Genomic DNA, 20,821 nt, shown 5'->3' with positions numbered 1-20,821 from the left:
ACATGTACTCAAAGGATCATTTATTTGCCAGGTGTGTTTCTGGCAACAATTTAAAGAGTTAAGAGGAACTGGGCCAGGAAGGAAGGATACTTGAGTCTTTATGAAAGCTTCTGGAATTTCTTTAAAGAAAACAAGTACTGGGACCTCAAACCACACTATTTTTTGAAGTCTCTGTTACTCCTGGAGCTTAGGATTTGGTGACTTAGCAGTTTATCTAGTGTCGTTGCCCTTAAATTCACACTGGAAATAATCCCAGTGAGAATCTTCCTGAGCAAAGTGTGCTTAGAGCAACTTTGCCTTAGTTGAAAATGATTGCCTCACAGGTGGAGTACTGAAGGTTTTCTTTTGCAGAAGGCATTGACTGGGGGTCCATGTAGTCCTGTCCAACTTGGCATCCTACAGCAGAGCTCTTTTAACTGTTCTCATTGCTGAGTTGTGTACTTTCTGTTCAGAAGTATAAAGCTGATTTTTCTCTGTATCTTGGGTGTCCAAGGAATATACAGTGTTAAGTATACTTATGAAAACCTTTGTTAACATGAGTGATTGGGGTGGGGGACAGGGGACGAGCAGTTGGGGATGGTTTGCGATAGGGGACAGCAGTTTAAGTCTTTAAGGACTAGAAAATCTATGTAAGTTAACATAGGAACTAACATTGAATTGAACCATTCTTAGACGATCCTTAGCAAAGACCAGAGACTTGAAGCAAAAATTAGATCTGTGCTTCCAAAGCCCTGAGGAAGATGAAAATTGAGAGCAAGTTATCTTGTCAGTGGGCAAGAAGCCAGTGTTCTCCCTGAGCTGGTACATGATTAACAAGGCCAGAGAAGGGATGAACAGCTGTCACTTGGGCAAGAGAATCCATCTTTTTTGCCTTGTTCCGCATATCAAGTGGAGCCCCTTTTGCACCAAGGGTTTATCAAGATGACTAGTCCTCTCCAATCTAAAGAGTTTTTATTTTAACATGAGAGCTTGCTTCTGCTCCACTCATTGACTGGAGAGGCCATTTGTTATCTTGATCTGTGGAGTTTAAAATCTTCGGAATTTGTATAAATGTGTTATGCTACACTGTACTTAATATAAATGATTAATTTCAGCCCCAGTAGAGTGTAGTAACTGCATGGGATTGTATCATTTATTAATAAAGTGCTTGAAACTCATTTGAAATGGAAAGGATTTAAATGTAGCTTTGAAAAGATATATGGTTCATTTTATATGGTCTGAAAATTTCACAGCTGGTTTGTAATCAAAAAAATTCTGGATGCTTGAATGTGTATTTGATGGGCCTAATTTCTGGGAGATTTGCCTGTTAAGATTTGCTTTCTCTAAACTGGGAGTATTTGTAGGCTCTTTTCAGCTGGTGGGTTGAACTTCTAAGGTTATCACAGTTAGCATGTCTTTAGAAAAAAAATGTCCTCGCTGTGTGTATCAGATTGTCTTGTGTTTGAGGAAGTGACTGAGAGTATTTGAGGATGTTGGGAACTATTTAAAACAAGTATGTGTTAAGCAAGAATCTCTCACATATTCATGTGTGTCAGAGCTGCACAAGTGGCAACAACTTAATATCTTCGTGTCTTGCAATTGCCAGCCAATCCATTATTTCAAGTATGTTGTCTCTGTCACCATTGATGGCCTTTTGTAAAGGGTAAGCATGAAATATTGAAAGCCAAAAGTCAAGCTGCATGTGTTTTACCGGTATGTGTGTTCTCTCCAAACAGGTTGCTGTCTGTGGAGTAGCTTCTGTGCAGTAGAATACTTGTCACTGTGGATGATACAAATTGTCATTTGCATTATAACACTAGTTTTTTTAAAAAGTGAATCTAGAAATGCCAATCTCACTTTCCTCTGTAGCAGCATTCGGCATTCCCTCAAGGAAGAAATGGCCAGATATAAAGTCCACATGTTTCCTTCTTAGACAAATATGAACAAATGTTTCCAGGAAATATCAGGTTGAGGCAAAGAAGCAAAATGTATTGTTTTGTCCCCCAAAAGGGCAAAAAAACCCTTTCCATAATCCTTTCTCTGCCCATCCCCATGTTTTAGTGGAGGGTCACTGTTGTACAAACAACAACCAGATTAAGTAATAATTTCAAAACTGAATCTCGGAACCCAAAGCTTCCTCATCCAGAAACCAGCGTTCAAAGATCTTGAAGCTGGTAAGAACCTCTGTTCTAACCCCACAGAGCCAATATCTTAAGACTTTGTTGTTTATTTCAGGCCAGAAAAAAAAATGTTTGGCATGTTAATTATCTTTTTATTATGTACTGCCCATGACACATTTGGGGAGCAGAAGGTATCTCACCTGTGGTCTTGGGACCTGTCCAACCATCCTCAGGGCCAGAGAAGGCAAACGCCTCTTTGCTAGGGTTGTGAAAAGAACAGCTTAAAATTTATAGTCTCAACTACCTCTAAAAGAGGAACATTGGACAAGTAAGGCTGACGGAGAGCGCAGTGAACTGTGGAAGCTGAGGAGCGAGGCCAGAGGACTGTGTCCCTGCACCTCGTGCTCCTGATCACTGATTCCAGTCATTGTGAGGTTGGGGTTTAAACCCTTCCTTTTCCTCCCACCCCGTCCATTCACACTTTCCCAAGACAACCTTCATAACACAAAAGTGAGGTGAGCTTTCTGGGGGTCCATTTCTCTTGACTTCTTGTCCTCTTGTGGCATTTTAACGGCTTCTGAGGAAGTTGGTTTAATCTCTCTCTTGGAATGGGAACAATTCTGAAGCCTGTAATATGGAAATGGAAGGAATTGCAGGTTTTGTTTTGTTTTTTCTTTTTTCAAGGTTTTTTTAAGCTTCATTCTTCTTCCCACTTCCTTTTCCCCTTGTGCTAGGCTTGTCCTTTACTGGAAAGATTTGGGTTGGATTCAATGTGTAGAGAAATAGGACTGAATAAGAAAGATCATGAAGGCCAGTTTCAAGCTGTGAACAGTGTGTGCATACACACATGCACGCATGCACATACACACATACCCCTTTTCTACCTAAGATGAGGTGAACATGTTTAATTTTCTTTCCATAGTCTGAGCAATAGAAAGTAAAGCCATCCCTTCCATCTATTGTCTAGATAAAGCTTTGACGCCACCACTAAAAGTCTCCCACCCACATTTTTAAAAAATCCTGATATTAATATGTCTGAGTGTGCAGTTCCTTTCTATGTTAATCAATTTCCTTCAACTTGAGTTTTGTGTGAGGGAAAGGCATTGGAATTGTAGGTTGTAATCTCGTGCCAACAAATAAACACTGGTATTTCACAAACACTTCTGCCTGGTGTCTGTTCTCATTTCTTACCAGCAGTTTCCCAGTTCCTCACAGTTATTCCTGTTATTGTCTCTCTTGAGTGCTCCCTTAGTAGTTGGACCAGCAAAAAAAGGAAGTATCAGTGTGCAAACTCTGTTTTTCAGTAACTCAAACCAAGAAAGGGCCTTGTTGCTGGTAGACATCTAGTTTGGTCAGGACAAGTGGTCTACTGAGGAGAGAGGCCACAAAGCACATTACTATAAGGCCAGAGTTCAAAAAGAGGAAGAAGAATGAGGTCCAGCATAGCTGAAGATGGTTTCATGAAGAAAGTGGGTCTTAGAAAATGGGTTATGTTTAGATAGATGGAGAAGGGAGGAAAACAAGGAAAATTACCAAAAGAAGAAAATGAACAAAAAAACAGGGAGTTGGATATGGGTGTTTGTGAAAAAGTAGGAAGAGTACTTGAGAAGGTGTGGAAGATAAAGTTGTATCATTAAGGTGGGGATGAATTCTGTTAGCTCTTGAAAATCAAGAACGGGCGTTTAGATAATGTGGTAAGAAATGAAGTTTTTTCAACATGACGTGGCATCATGGAACTGTTTAAGTTGATTTATCTAACAGTGAGCAAGATGGCTTTCATGGAAAGAAGATGGAGAAGGAAACCCAGCTAGAAGACTGTTGGTACTTGCTCTAAGGACCTTTCTAATTCTTAAGATTTTTTTTTCCCCTCAGGAAAATTGACCTTCCCAAGTTTGCTCAACAAAGTAATGGTGGGTGTGGAATCTGGACTCACATCTGACTCTAAATTCACTCCATTAAGTCCTGTTAGGCCTGGCCCTCCCAGCCCTCTCACCAATTATTAGACATTGGTCCAGTCCTGGACAGAGAGGTCAAGTTGGCAGAAGTTAGGTTTGGTGCTTTTGGTATTCTCTCACCAGCAGAGAGTTTCCAGTGCTCTCACATTCTCTTGGCTGTTCAGACCTCCCTGCCTCCCTCTCCAGAGGTTTGAACATTGTCAAATCAGAGCTCCTTCCCTCATATGTCCTAAGTTCCCTTCACTCGGAGAACTGCCTACTACTGAGAACAGTAGATTAGCCCAAAACTGAATTAACATGTCACTCAACAGTAAGTATGTTATCTTTATGGAATTTCTGGGCATCACACTTTACAAAAGACATTGATAAACTTCAGATGAAGACCATCAGGATGATGAAGTTTATATCATATGAAGACTGGTTAGAGGAATTAACTAGCCTGAAAATACATGATGATAATAGCTAAAAGGCAAACATAGTGGAGAAGAATTAGACTTGTTCATTTTGGCCCCAGAGGACAAATGGGAGCAGTGGGCTGAAGCTGCTGAGAGGCAGATTTAGGCTTGATGTGGGGGTGGGGGTGAGGCAAGTTAACCAAAAGAATGGACTGTTTTAAGAGATAGTGGGTTTCTTCTCATTGGAAGCAAGATGGTCATTTATTGAGGTAGTGGGGATTCTTCTGGGAGTGTGGGTTGGACTAAATGGTACCTTTCAGCTGTGAAATTCTTTGACATACGGGTTTGGAGTTTTGGGTACTAGCAATACAAATAGAGAAGGGCCAGGTGCAAGAAAAATTGAAGGATCAGGAGAGTGCTAAGGGCTACTATTAGAATGAAGGAAAGAGTTAATGATGACTTAAAAGATTTTGAGCAAGTAAATGGGAAAATAGTGATGTAATTGGCAGAGGAAAACATTCAAAGGGTAGCATGGGTACCAAGAGTAGGGAACCTTCGGTCTCAAGGCAACCTTTGGGATTTGTTCTGTGAAGTTTGGATTCCCATAATGCCCTCCTTGCTATGCATGTCAAGAACAAAAAAGGCCAGGTGGGGCTGATGACCTCTGCCCTAAATTTACCCCAACCCATTCACCACCCCATTCCCCAACCCCCACACTTGTTCCTGTCTTTGTTACACATTCCTGCCAGGAACAAAATCTCTTGTCTCCCTACATATGCATAGGAGACACATAATTGGAAGAACTTATGTTTTGCCTTATTCTGTCATATGCTTTTTTGTAAGTGTAGCCCATTTTAAGACTCTGGTACTCATTTTACCAACACCCACTGTCATTGTTGCATCTAGTCCCCAGAGGTCTGGTTAGCTACATCAGCTCCTCAGGATTTCTAGGGTTATTCCCTGAGGGATTTGGGGTATGTCTTTCTAATGCTCTTAAATCAAGCTCCAATTCCTATATGCGTTCCCCCCCAATTTTAAATATCCAGTACTAGTTAATCTCCTCAATGTCATCTATATTAGTGATAATTAGCTTTTACCAAGGATATTTACTGAAAAGATAGGGCAAAAACTAAACTGGATCACACCCTCCTCTCTACACCTTGGCCTAAAGAGTAAGAGTAGTCTCAGACTTAAAGTGATAACTACATTCTTCCCCCAGTCAGATCACTTCTCAATGCAGCACAGCTGATGGACAGGTTGTACCCTTACAGGATGTAGTGTCTCAGGTGCTAGGTCAATCCACTTCTGGCCTAGCTTGATTGGGCCATTCATCACTGTCCATTACTTCTTCACCTAAGAAAAGGAAAGAATAAATGTAACGGACAGAAAAATTTGTACCATGCACTCATGGTTTCAAGTCAGCTCTACCTCTCTCTCCCTACCTGGAGGCTTATAGCAGTCTTTATCTTCATTACCACCAGACAAAAGGGGTGGTTTTAGTTCATTTGATACACTCACCCTGTTCTTGCCACCATGTATTGGGGCCATCTCCAGTTGTTCAGATCTATATCTTACCACTGGACGTAGATGGTTCAGGAGGAGAAAGTGAGGCTGGTGACTTTGCACAGCCCTCCTTGACTTAAATTCAGTTCATTTGCAAATCATGGCATCACCTTCCTGATGTCATGGTCCTTTTCAAAGGGAAAACAACAGGCCACCATGCAGTACATGAATAGGAAATAGTCACATAATAGCTGTGCATATTCTGAAATGGAGAACTGGACTCTTCCATTTTGTATCATCATCCACTCTTGAGAAGCAGGCCTCTCAAGCCTCAAGAAGGGTCCCCTGCACATGTTCCCAGGACTGGGCCCTCATTGCCCAATCTCCTGTTACATTACAAACAGTAAGCAAAGCAGGATTTTGTTTTCTGTATACCTGTCAATGAATCATACTACCCCGAAGATGTGGTCTGCTGGCAAGTGTCTGATCTCATTTCAACAATTCTAAGGAATGTGTTCAAATGTATAAGAATGAAAGTGTTTCCTCAGTTGATAAGGGATCAAAAGATATTAGTTTTCAGGAAAAGAAATTCAAGCTATCAATAGCCATATGAAAAAGTGCCCCCAAATCACTAATAATTAGAAAAATACAAATTAAAGCTGCTCATATACATCAAATTGGCAAACCTGAAAAATAAATGAAATGACAAATGTTGGAGTGTCTATGGGAAAACAAGCATTTAACATTGTTGGTGGATTTATGAATTGATATAACTATTCTTAAAAGTAATTTGGGGGGCAGCTAGATGGCTCAGTAGATAGAGCACCAGGCTGGATTCAGGAGAACCTGAGTTCAAATCTGGCCTCAGACGCATAACACTAGCTGTGTGACCCTGGGCAAGTTGCTTAACCCCCATTGCCCAACCAAAAAAAAAAATAATAATTTGGGAACTATACCCTGAAAGTTCTGAACTGTACATACCCTTTGGCCCAAAGGCATCACTACTAGGCTTCTACCCCCAAAGAGATGAAAGAAAGATGAAAAGGTCTCCCATGTACAAAAATACTTATAACAGTTCTTTTTGTGGTAGGAAAGACCTGGAAACCAAGGGGCATCCACCATTTGGGGAATGATTGAACAAAGGCTATATGAACATAATAGAATCATGTATATAATATGAGAAATGACAAAAGAGAATGGTTTCAAAATAACATGGGAAGATTAGTATAAACTACTGCAGACTAGAGGGAGCAGAACCAAGAGAAGAATTTATACTAGAACAACATTGTAAAAGCCAACAACTTTGAAAGAACCGATAAATATAACAAGACAACGTTGGATTAAGAGTCAGGAAATCCGGGGGCAGCTAGGTGGCGCAGTGGATCGAGCACCAGCCCTGAAGTCAGGAGTACCTGAGTTCAAATCTGGACTCAGACCAAACACTTGACACTTACTAGCTGTGTGACCCTGGGCAAGTCACTTAACCCCAACTGCCAAAAAAAAAAAAAAGAGTCAGGAAATTCAGCCTCAAACACTCATTTCATGGTCTGGGCAGGTTATCATAACCTCCCTTAGCCTCAAGTTTCCTCATCTGCAAGTTAATGATAATAATAACACCTACCTCTCAGGGTTCCTGTGAAGATAAAATGAGAATATTTGTGAAACATTTTGCAAAACCGTAAAGTGCTATATAAATTTGATTAATGTTACCTGCCTCCTGATACAGAGAGAATGGATTAAATATACAGAATGAGACACATTTTAGGGACATGGCCAATATGGCTTTTTTTTTTTTTTTTGGCTTTACTATGTACTTTGTTACAAGGGTTTATGGGGAGGGGCAGGGAGGTGGTAGAGAGAGAAAATAAATATTAATTGAAAAAAACATTTTTTTAAAACATGCAGTTTATTAGAATCAGAAAGGCCTCCCTGTTCTTTTCTCTTATTTTTGTCTAGAATATTCTCATTATATCTTCTGAGCTGAACAGGTAATTGAGTAAGAAGAAAAGGGGCCAGATCATATTTGGAAAACTACAGTGCTTTCAGAGATCCTGAGTTGCTTCCTAACAGTTTCCTATTTCCTGTTTATCCTTCTACATAGCTTATTTTACATATTTGTTTGCTTGTTGTCTCACGGCTAGACAGGAAGCTCCTTTAGGCAGGGACTGTTTTTTACCTTTCTTTGAATCCCCAGTGCTTAGCTTAGTGCCTGGCACATAGTAGGAGCTTAATAAATGCATTCATCTTTATGCTGATTGATCTTTACACACTATTATTCTCCTGAGGACTGCCACAACCTTTGAAAAAATAAAAATCAACAGGAAACTGGAAGGGAAATGAAGGACTCCATGGTGGGGATGATACACCATAGCATGACTCACAAACAAGACAGGACATGAAAATGTATACTCGGGAAGTAAGGTGGGCTAGTCATGTGAATGTGAAATGTCCCACAACCCAGAGGAAGGCCTCCCTAACATATTGGGTAGATTATTTCTGGAAGTTTTATAGAAGGACCTAGATAACTGTTGCATGGGATAAGAAGGCATTGAAAGGGCTATGATCTTCATGGTGGGAGAGAATGTCCACAGATAAGATCATAAATGCTTCAAAACAAGAGGTAGTCTACCTTAGAGGAGTGTGGTGAGGAAAGTGCTTTGGGAACCTTAAAGGGTAATGTGAAAGTGAGCTTATTATGAGTAGTAATGGGATGGTGATGATGATATTGACCAAGAAGAATAAAGACAGAGTTGGGGAGGTAACTCAGAAAAATGCACCCCCTCCCATGCCTTCCTTCCCTGGGGCTTTCCGTGCATTTTAAATGACTATAAAAAGGCAAAAGAAAATGAGAGATTCTGGATAGAGAACAGGAGCATAAAGGGTGTTATAAAAACGAAGGAGGTTTCACCTTCTCTGTCTCCAAAATGCATATAATCCCAGGGTTGTTATCAGATCTGGTTTTGCATCCTGGCCCTGCTTTGTGACCTGAGGAAGTTATTTAATTTATCTGGGCCTTGCTTTCCTCATCTGTGAAAGGGTTTGGCCAAGAGAACGTTGTACATAGTAACAGGCACACTGTGCAATGACTGACTTTGATAGACTTAGCTGTCAGCAATGCAAGGATCTAAGACATCTCCAAAAGACTCATGATGGAAAATGCTATCTGCATCCAGAGAAAGAACTATGGAGTCTGAGTGCAGTTGGAAGCATACAATTTGCTCTCCTTTTGTTTTGTTTTGCTTCTTCTTTCTCATGGTTCTTCCCACTACTTCTAATTCTTCTTTACATCATAACTAATGCAAAAATATGCTTATTATGAAGGTATAAGTAAAGCCTGTATCAGATTGCATGCTCTCTTGGAGGGGAGGGGAAAAAATTTAAAACTCAAAATTTTATGGAAGTGAATGTTGAAAACTAAAAATTAATTACAACAAAAAAAAAGGGTTTGGTTTTGGCTGCCTCTGAGGTGCCTTCCAGCTTTAAATCTATAATCCTATGACCTTGGGCACCATCTGTAAAATGTAGAGGTTGTACTAGATTCTGTGGTCCCTGACAACTCTAAATCCTGTGGTCCTCCTTTGTCAGTATTCCTATTTGTGGCCAGGAGTTCTTTGCTATGCTTCAAAGAAAAATTAAATGAGCCAAATAGTGCTGGAAGCAATAGGTCTTTTTATTTGGCTCATTACAGAAAGGGCCATATAACTTAACTAGAGATGCCCAAGGAAGCCAGAAGCAGGAAGGGAAGGTCACTGGGGCAGCCTACAGACCCCTCACACAGGGGCCTGGACTGTCATCTCTAAACTGAGACAACCCACGGTACCTTCCTCCACCACCAAAGCTGGGACCAACACCTCGGAAACAGGACTGAGAAAGGGCAGATCAGAATCATGCAAAATGGGATATTGCCAAAGAGCCTTGGGCAAAGTGGCTTTGGGCCATCACAGGAGGGAGTCTGGGATCGTTTTGCAAGAGGCTGACCCCAGGACTGGGCACAGTCTTGCACCAAGCTGTGGCAAGGAATTCTGAGTCCCTGCTTCAGGACGGGTTTATAGAAAAGGGTTGGGTGCCACTCAGGCAAGTGCAAATGATTGATTTCCCGCCTGCGAGGCCATAGGCATGGAGGCAACTAGCAGCTAGAGTTTCAGAGCAGGAGCAGGGAAGAAGGGGGCGAAGGATAACAATCAAGAAAGTGGGTATTGCTAGGGCCCTAGAGAGCTCCTTGGACTGGGAAGACAGGGAAGAAAAATCAAAGGTTTTTCTAGACCACAACACTGCACCGATCTCTCACCAAAAAATATTTATCGAGAATCTACTATGTGCCAGCAGAACCAGCGTCCACTAACTTGCCAAGAGAGACAGAAAATACATCACGTGCTTGGCCAGTGGCCAGTAGAAAGGGTATAGCTGGGAAGGGGAAAGGACCTGACTGTCCTAGAGTAGAAAGTTAAAGGTCACAACATGGCTCAGGTGGACTAGGCAGAATGAGCCAAGCTTCAGGGCCCCTCGGAAAGGTGACCACAGGAAGCTCCTGGAAGGGATTATTTACAGCTTCTGACCTGAGCCAAGAGAATGAGTAACAAGAGGCTGAGGAACATGTGACTTACCTCAACAGGATACAAATTGTGTCCTGAAATTCCCTCATACCACTCAAGTACAAATGTGTCCTTGAACTACCTGTGTGGGCTGGCCCACTTTGGGACAGAGAGGGAGAAAGGAGGATGGCTATAGCTACAAGGCAGCGTAATCCAGGGGGGAACAGAGAGTGCCTTCTTCCTGAAACTGTTCCATTTACTCTGAGTATATCTTCTGTGTACATTGTTGTTGGGTTGTGTGACTCCCCCCTTAAATGTTTTTTAAAATTTTTTAAAAATTAATTTATTTTGATTTGTGAACAATCACTTCCAAAAGCTTTTGAGTTTAAAATTTTTCTCCCCCTTCCTCCTCACCACCCTCCCCAAGACGGTGCACAATCTGATATAGGCTATATGTATACATTCCTATTAAACATATTTTCACATTAGTGATGTTTTAAGTAAGAATTAGAACCAATAGGAGGAACCACCAGAAAGAGGAAACAAAACTCAACAGAAGAGAAAAAAATACCAAATAGTATGTTTCAATCTGCATTCAAACTCCATATTTCTTTCTTTGGATGTGGATAGCATTTTCCATCACGAGGCCTTTGGAAATGTCTTAGATCCTTGTATTGCTAGGAAGGGTTAAGTTTATCAATCTTAGTCATTGCACAACGTGGCTGTTACTGTGTACAACGTTCTCTTGGTTCTGCTCACTTCACTCAGCATCAGACCATACAAGTCTTTACAGGTTTTTCTGAAGTCAGCCTGTTCATCATTTCTTATAGCACCCCCTTAAATGTTTTATCTTTAGACTTTCTTTGTACCTTAGCACAGGTCTATCCAATGATCTATGGAGGAATGCAAATGACAAGTTAAGGAGTCTATTGATCTGGGAGGCAATTGAATGAAAGAATGAATGAATAAAGCATTTACTAAATTTTTACTATATGCAAAGCACCCTACTGGGGATACAAATAGAAGACAGTTTCTGCCCTTAAGGGGCTTGCATTTTAATGGGGGAGAAAATACATATGCAAGGTTTCAGCTGCAAAGTCAAATAGAAAAGTCACAGAGGCAGCTAAGTGGCACAGTGGATGGCAAATCTGCTCTAGAAGCAGGAAGACCTGAGTTCAAATGTGACCTCAGACACTTCCTAGCTATGTGACTCTGGGCAAGTCATTTAACTCCAATTGCCTCAAAAAAAAAAAATACACAGTCCTTAGGGGACAGCACCAAAGTAGATGGGGATACCTCTTCTTTCATGTCATTTCCACTGGTAAGATCATACCAGTTTCTGATGTTGAACTGTTTGACAGTGACAAAGAACTTGGTGACAAGAACTTTCTCTCAGAGGTCTTCAGTAGCTGTGTCTGCAGCCCCTGCAGGAATAGTAGTTACCAGGCTGCATCTCCACAAGGCCTGTTTCCCAGGATTATGGGTGGGGGCTATGGGCTGGAAGTGTTTCCATTTCCAAGGCTTTTGGGTTCAGAGTCCTGAGCGGTCTCCATCGGGATCTGAGGGGAAATGATGGCCAAAGTGGTCTGACTTGCCTGGTTTCTCTTCTTCAGGATGCCCTGATGCTTCAGCTAGGCTGGCCTGCCTGTGCTGTTGATGGCAACTAGTTGACAGTTGGTGGAGATGGCTGGCCAATTCGCCAGATGATGGATGCGTGGGTTGGGCTGGAACCAGGACTGGGGGGCCTCTCCCAGGGGCTCAGTGTCTGTCTGCCCATCTGATGGCAGTTGGTGAGCAATTGTGGCTGCCGGTGAAAAGGATGTTGGGCCCCTTGTCCACAATCATTTCTCCCCTAGTAAAGATGGCTGTGGGTGGGGATGGCTGTTTGGGCTTTGAAAGCTGTTGAGTATCGTGTTTAGAGCAGTTCATAAGGAAGATTATCCTGGCAGCTCTAGGAAAAGTAGATTGCTACGTGACCACCCTATCTCCCTTTCTCATCATCAGTATTCTTGGGCTTGATATAATCGGCACAATGCCATCCATACACAAGAACATCGGGCTTCACAATCTGTAGGATTCCTTTTTTGAGTTGGACTTTTCTCAGGCCATTCTACAAGATGCTAGCAACCACCTTTGTGTTAACTGTGTATCTCCATGTTTCGTGCCTCTTTTGACACTGATAGGGGATTATATAACGTCGTCATAGATTTAGAGCTGGAAGGGACCTCCGAGGCAGTCTATTCCAACCCCTTCATTTTACAGATGAGGAAAGTGAGGCTAAAAGGGTTCAAATGTCTTCCCTAAGATCACACAAGTAACGAATGTTGAAGGTGGGATTCAAATCCAAGTCCCCTGATTCCATAAAAAGTATTTCTATCATACAAAACCTATCAAGGAATAGTCCTAACAAAAATGTAGCACCTCCTCTACACCAACTCCCCAGAAAGGAAAGATAATATTTGCAAACCTTAAAGTGTTCTACAAGTATTAGCCATGATCATTATTGTCCCCATGTTGAAGGTAAGTCTATGGGTTTGAACATCCCAAAACTATTGGGCAGCTAGATAACTCAGTGGATAAGTCGCTGGGCCTGGAGTCAGGAAAACCTTAGTTGTAATTCAGCCTCTTACACACTTACTAGCTGTGTGACCTAGGACAAATCACTTAACCTCTGTTTGCCTCAGTTTGCTCATCTGTAAAATGGGGATAGTAGCACCTACCTCATAGATTTGTTGTGAGGGTCAAATGAGTTAATAATTGTAAAACAAGTCAGCTCTCAGTTTTCAGGGTTAGTTCCCTATCTAATACATAGCCAGCCAGCTCTCTTCTCTTCTGCCAGAGGTCATACTTCCTGAAGATACATCTCACCTGGAATGCTACTCATTTTTGTGTCTATGTCCCTATGGAGATTATGTGTCTCTAAACCCTTCTGGATGTATCTCCACTGTGCCTTGAACTTTTTTGAACTGGGTGTCTCCCAGACCATCTTGCTAATGGATGTGATGACTCCTATTTGGTGAGTAGCTCCAATGCAAAGTGCCATGGCTGGTGGAAAGAAGAGAGAAATCTCCTCTTCCTCAAGAGATGAAGAGCTATTTCCTTTAACGGACTGAGTCCCTTCTCAATCACTGCCTCTTACCTGGACTAACTACAGAGCTAACAAACTAGCTTTCTTTCTTTTTTTTTACTTTTTAAAAAAAAAATAACATTTTATTTTTTCCAATTACACATAAAGACACATTTTAACATTATTTTTTTTTTTAAATTAGGCAATTGGAGTTAAGTGACTTGCCCAGGGTCACACAACTAGTAAGCCTTCAGTGTTTGATCTGAGGCCGGATTTGAACTAGGTCCTCCTGACTTCAAGGCCGGTGCTCTATCCACTGTTCCACCTAGCTGCCCCCCATTTTAACTTTCATTTAAAAAAAATGTTGAGTTCCAAATTTTTCTCCCTCCCCCTTCACCAAGATGGCAAGCAATCTGATATAGGTTACATAGGTTATACATGTGCAATCATGTGAAAAACTTAGTCAAGTTGTGAAGGAAGAAACAGAATAAAATGGAAAAAAAAAAACACACACACAAAAAAACAAAAAATAGTGAAAATAGTATCCTTTGATCTGCATTCAGACTCCATAGTTCTCTGGACAGCATTTTCCATCCTGAGTCTTTTGGAATTGTCTTGGATCATTGCATTGCTGAGAAGAGCTAAGTCTGTCACAGTTGATCATCACACAATGTTGCTGTTACTATGTATAATGTTTTACTGGTTCTGCTTACTTCACTCAGCATCAGTTCATGTGAGTCTTTCCAGGTTTTTCTGAAATCTGCCTGCTCATCATTTCTTATGGAACAGTAGTATTCCATTATATTCATATAACACCACTTGTTCAGCCATTCTGAAATTGATGGGCATTCCCTCAGTTTCCATTTCTTTGCTACCACAAAAAAAGCTGCGATAAATATTTTTGTACATGTAGGTCCTTTGCCCTTTTTTATGTTCTCTTTGGGATATAGACCTTGAAGTGGTATTTCTGGATTAAACAGTATGCACAGTTTGATTACCCTCTGGGCATAGGTCCAAATTGCTGCCCAGAATGATTGGATTAGTTCGCCACTCCACCAACAATGCATTAGTGTCCCAATTTTCCCACAGCTCTAACATTTATCATTTTCCTTTTCGGTCATATTAACCAATCTGATAGGTGTGAGGTGGTACCTCAGAGTGGTTTTAATTTGCATTTCTCTAATCAATAGTGATTTAGAGCATTTTTTCATATGACTACAAATAGCTTTAATGTAAAAACTGCCTGTTCATATCCTTTGACCATTTGGTCAATTGAGGAATGACTTACATTCTTATAAATTTTACTCAATTCTCTATATATTTGAGAAATGAGGCTTTTTTCAGAAACACTTGCTGTAAAAATTATTTCCCAACTTTCTGACAAGCTAGCTTTCTAAGGGCCACCAGAAGCATGGCCTGTCTTTAAGCAGTCAATAGCCATTTCCCCTTTTAATTCAATTAAGGAATTTTTCCACACATTATAAAGGGATACAAGGATAGGTTTATCTTTACACTTAGTTTATCACCTCAGTATCTTGTAATTACATCCAGAAGGGAAACCAATTCTCTCCCCTAATTGCATGTGAAAAGGAGCCTTGTTGGGAGAGAGATCTTAAAGTTGAATTTTGTTCTATAAAATAAAATGCTTTTAAAATCAACAAATATAAACACAATGGGGAGTTGTACTCTCTATACCTTTTAGTCAATTGTAGAACAGTAAAAATAAGGTCTGGTTACAAAATTGTCTACAAAAACCTGCATGAAACAGATTAAAAACTAATTGGAGACTAAACAACCTAACAATTGGTATGTAATTTTAAAAAAAGCAAACTAGAAAATGAACAGATTAAAAATCCCCAATTAAACACCAAATTGAAAAGCTTAAAAATTAAAGGTATAGTTAATAAAATTGAGTATAAGAAAACCATTGAATTAACAAATAAAACTCGGAGTTGGTTTTATGAAAAAAAACAACAACAACAATAAAATAGACATGTAAAGGGTGAATATACCACTAGTGAAGATGAAATCAAAGTAATTATAAGGAGTATGTTGCCCAATTATATGCCAATAAAGTTAACAATTTAAATGAAATGGAAGAATATTTACAAAAATGTAAACTATCTAGATTAACATAAGAGGAAACAAAATATTTAAATAAACCTATTTTAGAAAAGGGAATTGAACAGGTCATAAATGAGCTTCCTAAGAAAAAAGTATCAGGATCAGATGGATTTACAAGTGAATTTTACCACATTTTAAAGATCAACTAATGTCAAATCAACTATAAGGGACCTATGAAGGAAGATGTTATCCATACCTAGAGAAAGAACTGATAAATAGAAGTATGTATAGTATTGTTTCACATATGTGTGCATATATACATATATATATATATATGTATATATGCCTAATGACCGCCTTCTCTCAGATGGGGAGGGAGGAAGAAAAAAAATAAGTGTACATCAGAGAACAAAAAAAAAAAAATTTAGGAGCCAAGAAAAGCAGGGTAATTTTGAAAATGTGTAGTATTTATTACATACTTTTTCAAAAAAGCAAACAGTGTGAAATGGCAATTTATGTTTTTATATTGAATCCTCTTCTTATGTTGTGCTGTGTACACGGGAATATTTTGGGTTTTCTTTGTCTTTTTGTATTTAAGTTCTAAATGAATACAATTAAAAAAAAAAAACAACCTGCCTAGATTACCCTAACCAACTGCCTTCTCTGTTTCCACTTTTGCTAGAATAATTGAATTGGAAAGAACCTTTAGAGATCATCTAGTTCAAATCCCTCATTTTACAGATAAGGAACTAAGTTGCAGAAAAGTTAAGTGACTTACCTGGGATCACCCAGATGCAGCCAAACTACTCCAAATTCAGTATATTTTTCTGCCCCAATTTCTACCTTCTCTCAACTGCTACTAAATGCTCTGTAGAAAGGATGAGGAGTGAAAGTGATGCAAAAAAAGGGGGCATTAATGAATCATTTAAAAAATACACAGAACAAAGCAGAAGGATGTTCAGGAAGGGAAACAGAAAAGCAGAACAGTTTTATAACTGTCATTAAATTCAATATATACATAAAAACAAGCCACGTAATAGAAGTTCATAGTTTCTTATGAAATCCTCTTTTTCTATTATTTTGTATATTGAAATGTTCATGCTTTACTTTTTTCATTTTATTTTCCTTCCTTTTTCCTGTTTGTTTATTTTTGCAACATGTCTAATATGGAAATATGTTTTGCATGACTTCACATGTATAATTGATATCACATTGCTTGCTTTCTCAGTGGGTGGGAGAGAGGGAGAGAATTTGGAACTCAAAATTTAAAAAAATAAATCGAGTTTTGAAAAAAAGAAATGTTCTTGCTTGATATTTTTCAAGCTCATAGTTTTAAAAATTAAAATTTTAAAAGGTCAAACAATAGGACTGGGTCCAGTAAAATATATACTTTTTCATATCAGCTGGTCCCCAAGGCATGGCATTCTTTTCATACTTCCTGGCTCCCTGTAGCAACTATTCTAAACCTTCTTTTCTCTCAAGCCCCCTGTGCCACCCCCTCCGACCAACTTCCCTCCTCGATCTTAGCAGGGGACCTTTGCCACTTCTTTTTACTGACAAAATCAAGTTCATCCACTGTGAACTCCGTGTTCTCCTTTACTCGCCACCATAAAGTCCCTCTGTTCTCTATTCTCTCCTTTCTTAGTTCCAAGGCTCTGAGAAAGAAGTAGCCTTTTTCCTTGCCATGGCGAATCCCTCTACTTTTACCCTTGATCAGAAAGTCTCTCTCTCTCTCTCTCTTCTAGGACCTTCCTCTTTAAACATTTCCTCTCCTTTTCTCCTCTCCTACCTACTTGCTTCTCATCTCTGCTGCCAACAAACATGCCCAACTCAACCTTGTCCTTATATAATATTCATTTGGACCTACCATCCCCGCTAAGCTATAGCTCTCTTGCTTTCCCCTGCCGAGCTGCTAGGGGGAAAAAAAAAAAAAAAAAAAGGTCTGCATTCCATACCTATATTTCCTCTCTTCCCATTTACTTAACCCCTTGAAGCCTGATCTCTGACTAAACTGCTTTCAAAGCTTATCCAGGTGGTTCCTCCTATTGGTTCTAATTCCTACCTACAACATCACTAATGTGAAAATATGTTTAATAGGAATGTATATGTATAGCCTATATCAGATTGTGCACTGTCTTGGGGAGGAAGGTGGGGAGGGAGGGGGACAAAAATTTAAAACTCAAAAGCTTATGGAAGCAATTGTCAATAATTCAAAATAAACTAATTTTAAAAATTAAAAAAAAAAAAAGCTTATCAAGAAACTCCTCTTAGCTGCTAAATCTGCTGACCTCCCTGCAGTTTTTCATCACCACTGACCACAGCCTCCTCATAGGTGACCCCTTACCTCCCTTAGGTCTGTGTGTATGGAACACAGATTGGAGCAGTCTCATCATCGACATCTCACCCCTTCGGTGCAGGTGTCTCTCACAGTGTCTAGCGTGGGCTCTCCACCTCCTCTATGTTCTGTTCCTCCATGATCTCATCTGTTTCTACGAATTCAATGGTCATCTCTATCTTAATGACTCCCAAATGTATAAAAATCCAGCCCTAATCTGTCTTCTGAACTCCCACCGATGGACAACTTCATACCTGGATGTCCCAGTGGCACATCAAACTCAACATGCCCAAAAACAGACCTCATTTTTCCTCCTAAACCAACCCCTCCTTCAAATTTTCCTATTTCTGTTGAGGACAGAGGTCTGCCCCCCCCTCCAGTTGTCTAGGTTTAGAACCTTGGCGTCATCCTTGACTCTCTCCATCACCTCACATATCCAATTAATTTCCCAGTCTAATTGATTCTCCTTTCCTAACAGTTCTCATACACAACCTTTTCTCTCTGCTTACACAGTTACATCACTCCCATTAACTCTTGCAATAACCACCCAGTTGCCCTCCCTTCTTCTGGTCTCTCTCTTCTCCAGTCTGTCCACAAGCAACAAAATCATCTTCCTAAGGCACACAGGTCTGACAATATAATTTCCCTGCTCACAATGATTCAGTGCTTGGTTGTTGCTGTTTTTATAACAAACTCTTCAGCCTCACATTTTAGCTTCAGCCTACCTTCTCAGACTTGTCACATGATTCCCCTTCACATTCTTTACATTCCAGGCACACTGGACTGCGTTAGCCATTGCCTCAGCTCAACATGTGCTTGGAACACAGTCTCCTTCACCTCTGCCTCCGGGGATCCTTAGTTTCCATCCAAACACAGCCCAGGTGACTTTCCTGGTTCTTCCAACTGTTAGTGTTTTCTCTCTTTCCATCTCTCTCTGTCTCTCCTTAAATTATCTTGTATTTATTGCTTTACCTGGTGTTTCTCCAACAGAATGTAGATTCCTTGCAGGAAGGGGCTATTTTTGTTCTTGAATTTTTTTTTAAGGCAATTAGGATTAAGTGACTTGCCCAGGGTCACACAGCTAGTAAGTGTCAAGTGTTTGGTCTGAGGCCGGATTTGAACTCTGGTCCTCCTGACTTCAGGGCCACTACACCACCTAGCTGCCCCTTGTTTTTGTATTTTTGTCTCAAGTGCCAAAGAGGTAGGGAAGAATAGAGGGATGGCCTTCGAGTCAGGAAGACTGGGGTTCAAGGCCTGTGTCTGATACACCGTAGCTGAATGACACCGGGCAAGTAGTTTAACCTCTCAGTGATGCCAGGCAACTCTCTAAGCCTGTAAGTTAGAGAAGAAGTATAGAGCAGCAAGAGAGTAGGCAATTTCTACACCGGGAGCTCCCCACACCAATGAAATGACAGGTGCAGACTGAACAAACAAACCAACAAAAACCTAGTGCCTGGGCACAGTGCCTTGCACATAACAGACAATTAATATTTATTGAATTCCCACTTTCATCAAGGATACCCTTGATAAGTACAAAGACCATTCTCATAACAATTTCATAGAGATGAGAAAATAGACATAGTAGTCAATAGCTGCTGATGTGCAGGTGCTTTTGGTAACATATCCACTTGTGATCTTGTCTATATTCTACTCCTTGAGATAGATAAAAAATTGATCCTGAATATCTTTAAAATTATACTATTGTTGAGTCATTTCAGTCATGTCTGATTCTTTGTGACCCCATTTGGGGTTTTCTTGGTAAAGATACTAGAGTGGTTTGCTGTTTTCTTCTTCAGCTCATTTTATAGAAACTGAAGCAAACAGGGTTAAATGACTTACCCAGGATCACACAGCTAGGAAGTATTTGAGGCTAGATTTGAACTCAGGTTTTCTTGACTCCGGGCCTGGCACTCTATCTGATGAGGTGCTAATGATGGACTCCTAAAAGGTTCTGGACTTTTCCACGTGGCCCAGTCCCTTGTGTTCTCCTGAGACATCTGGCCTATCCCCAGTATAATCCTTTAACTGCCCTTTCACTGTGGCTCTCTGGCCACTTAATTCCCTCAGTTGTCTGCACCTGGCCCCACCCCTGGCTACTTGCCACTCCTCAATCCCATCCAGATCTTCCCACAGTCTTTCTGAATAAAACTATTCATCTTATCCTCATATCTCACCCACTTCTATTACTGACACAATAAACCTTGTCTCTGAAAGAAGGCTTGATTGGTCGAATTCTTTCGAGACAGACTCCTGCCCGGTACCTTTGCATTTTGGGGTTCCTAGAACCCCTAGACTGCAACATATCCACTGTACCACCTAGCTGCACCTTGGTGTTTAATAAATGTTTATTGATAGATTAATTTATCTGGAGTCAGACTTCTCCCATTATTTCCCCATATTTCATCCCATTACAACTTCTCCCAGTTAGATTTTCTGGCCCCCTCTTCTAGGATGCCAAAGAGTGTAGAGGGCAGAAAAAAGGTGGAACTTTGCACCCAACTGAATTTAGGGGTAATTCCTTATACAATTCCATGGAATGCATAGAATTCCTCTCCTTACCCATGCAGTAGGCTTTGGGTTCTTTTCCTATATGTTAAATATCTCCAACCACAATACTTGACCTTCTATCATTAGGGTCATTTCTTTGCATTTAGGTGGAAAATTGCCCCCCCCCCTTTTTTTGTAAGAATAGAGTGATGATAAGGCAGCCTGGTATAGTTAAAAAGAACAATAGACTGGGAGTCAGAAATCTTGGGTTCTAAAACTGGGGGCTTAGTCACTGAATAATTTTGTGATTATCATCAAATCATTTCCCCTCTCTGGGTCTCTTCCTCATCCACAAAATGGGAACAATAATCTCTGCTCAGCCTA

The 20,821-nt window shown here is 40.4% G+C and overlaps 1 long non-coding RNA gene across 1 annotated transcript; it reads right to left on the bottom strand.

Moving 5' to 3' along the window:
* Positions 1 to 778: 778 nt before the first annotated feature.
* Positions 779 to 16,502, bottom strand: LOC114053420. The gene is made up of 3 exons (XR_003570380.1): positions 16,394 to 16,502; positions 5,719 to 5,802; positions 779 to 2,726 (listed from the first exon to the last, which is right to left on the bottom strand). It is a non-coding gene; the product is annotated as an uncharacterized LOC114053420 (long non-coding RNA).
* Positions 16,503 to 20,821: the final 4,319 nt, after the last annotated feature.

The sequence above is a fragment of the Vombatus ursinus genome, unplaced genomic scaffold (genome assembly GCF_900497805.2).
Source record: "Vombatus ursinus unplaced genomic scaffold, bare-nosed wombat genome assembly UNPS02014811.1, whole genome shotgun sequence".
Classification (NCBI taxonomy): domain Eukaryota; kingdom Metazoa; phylum Chordata; class Mammalia; order Diprotodontia; family Vombatidae; genus Vombatus; species Vombatus ursinus.
The sequence above is the reverse complement of the archived record's forward strand: the minus strand, read 5'-3'. Positions and strand labels throughout refer to the sequence as shown.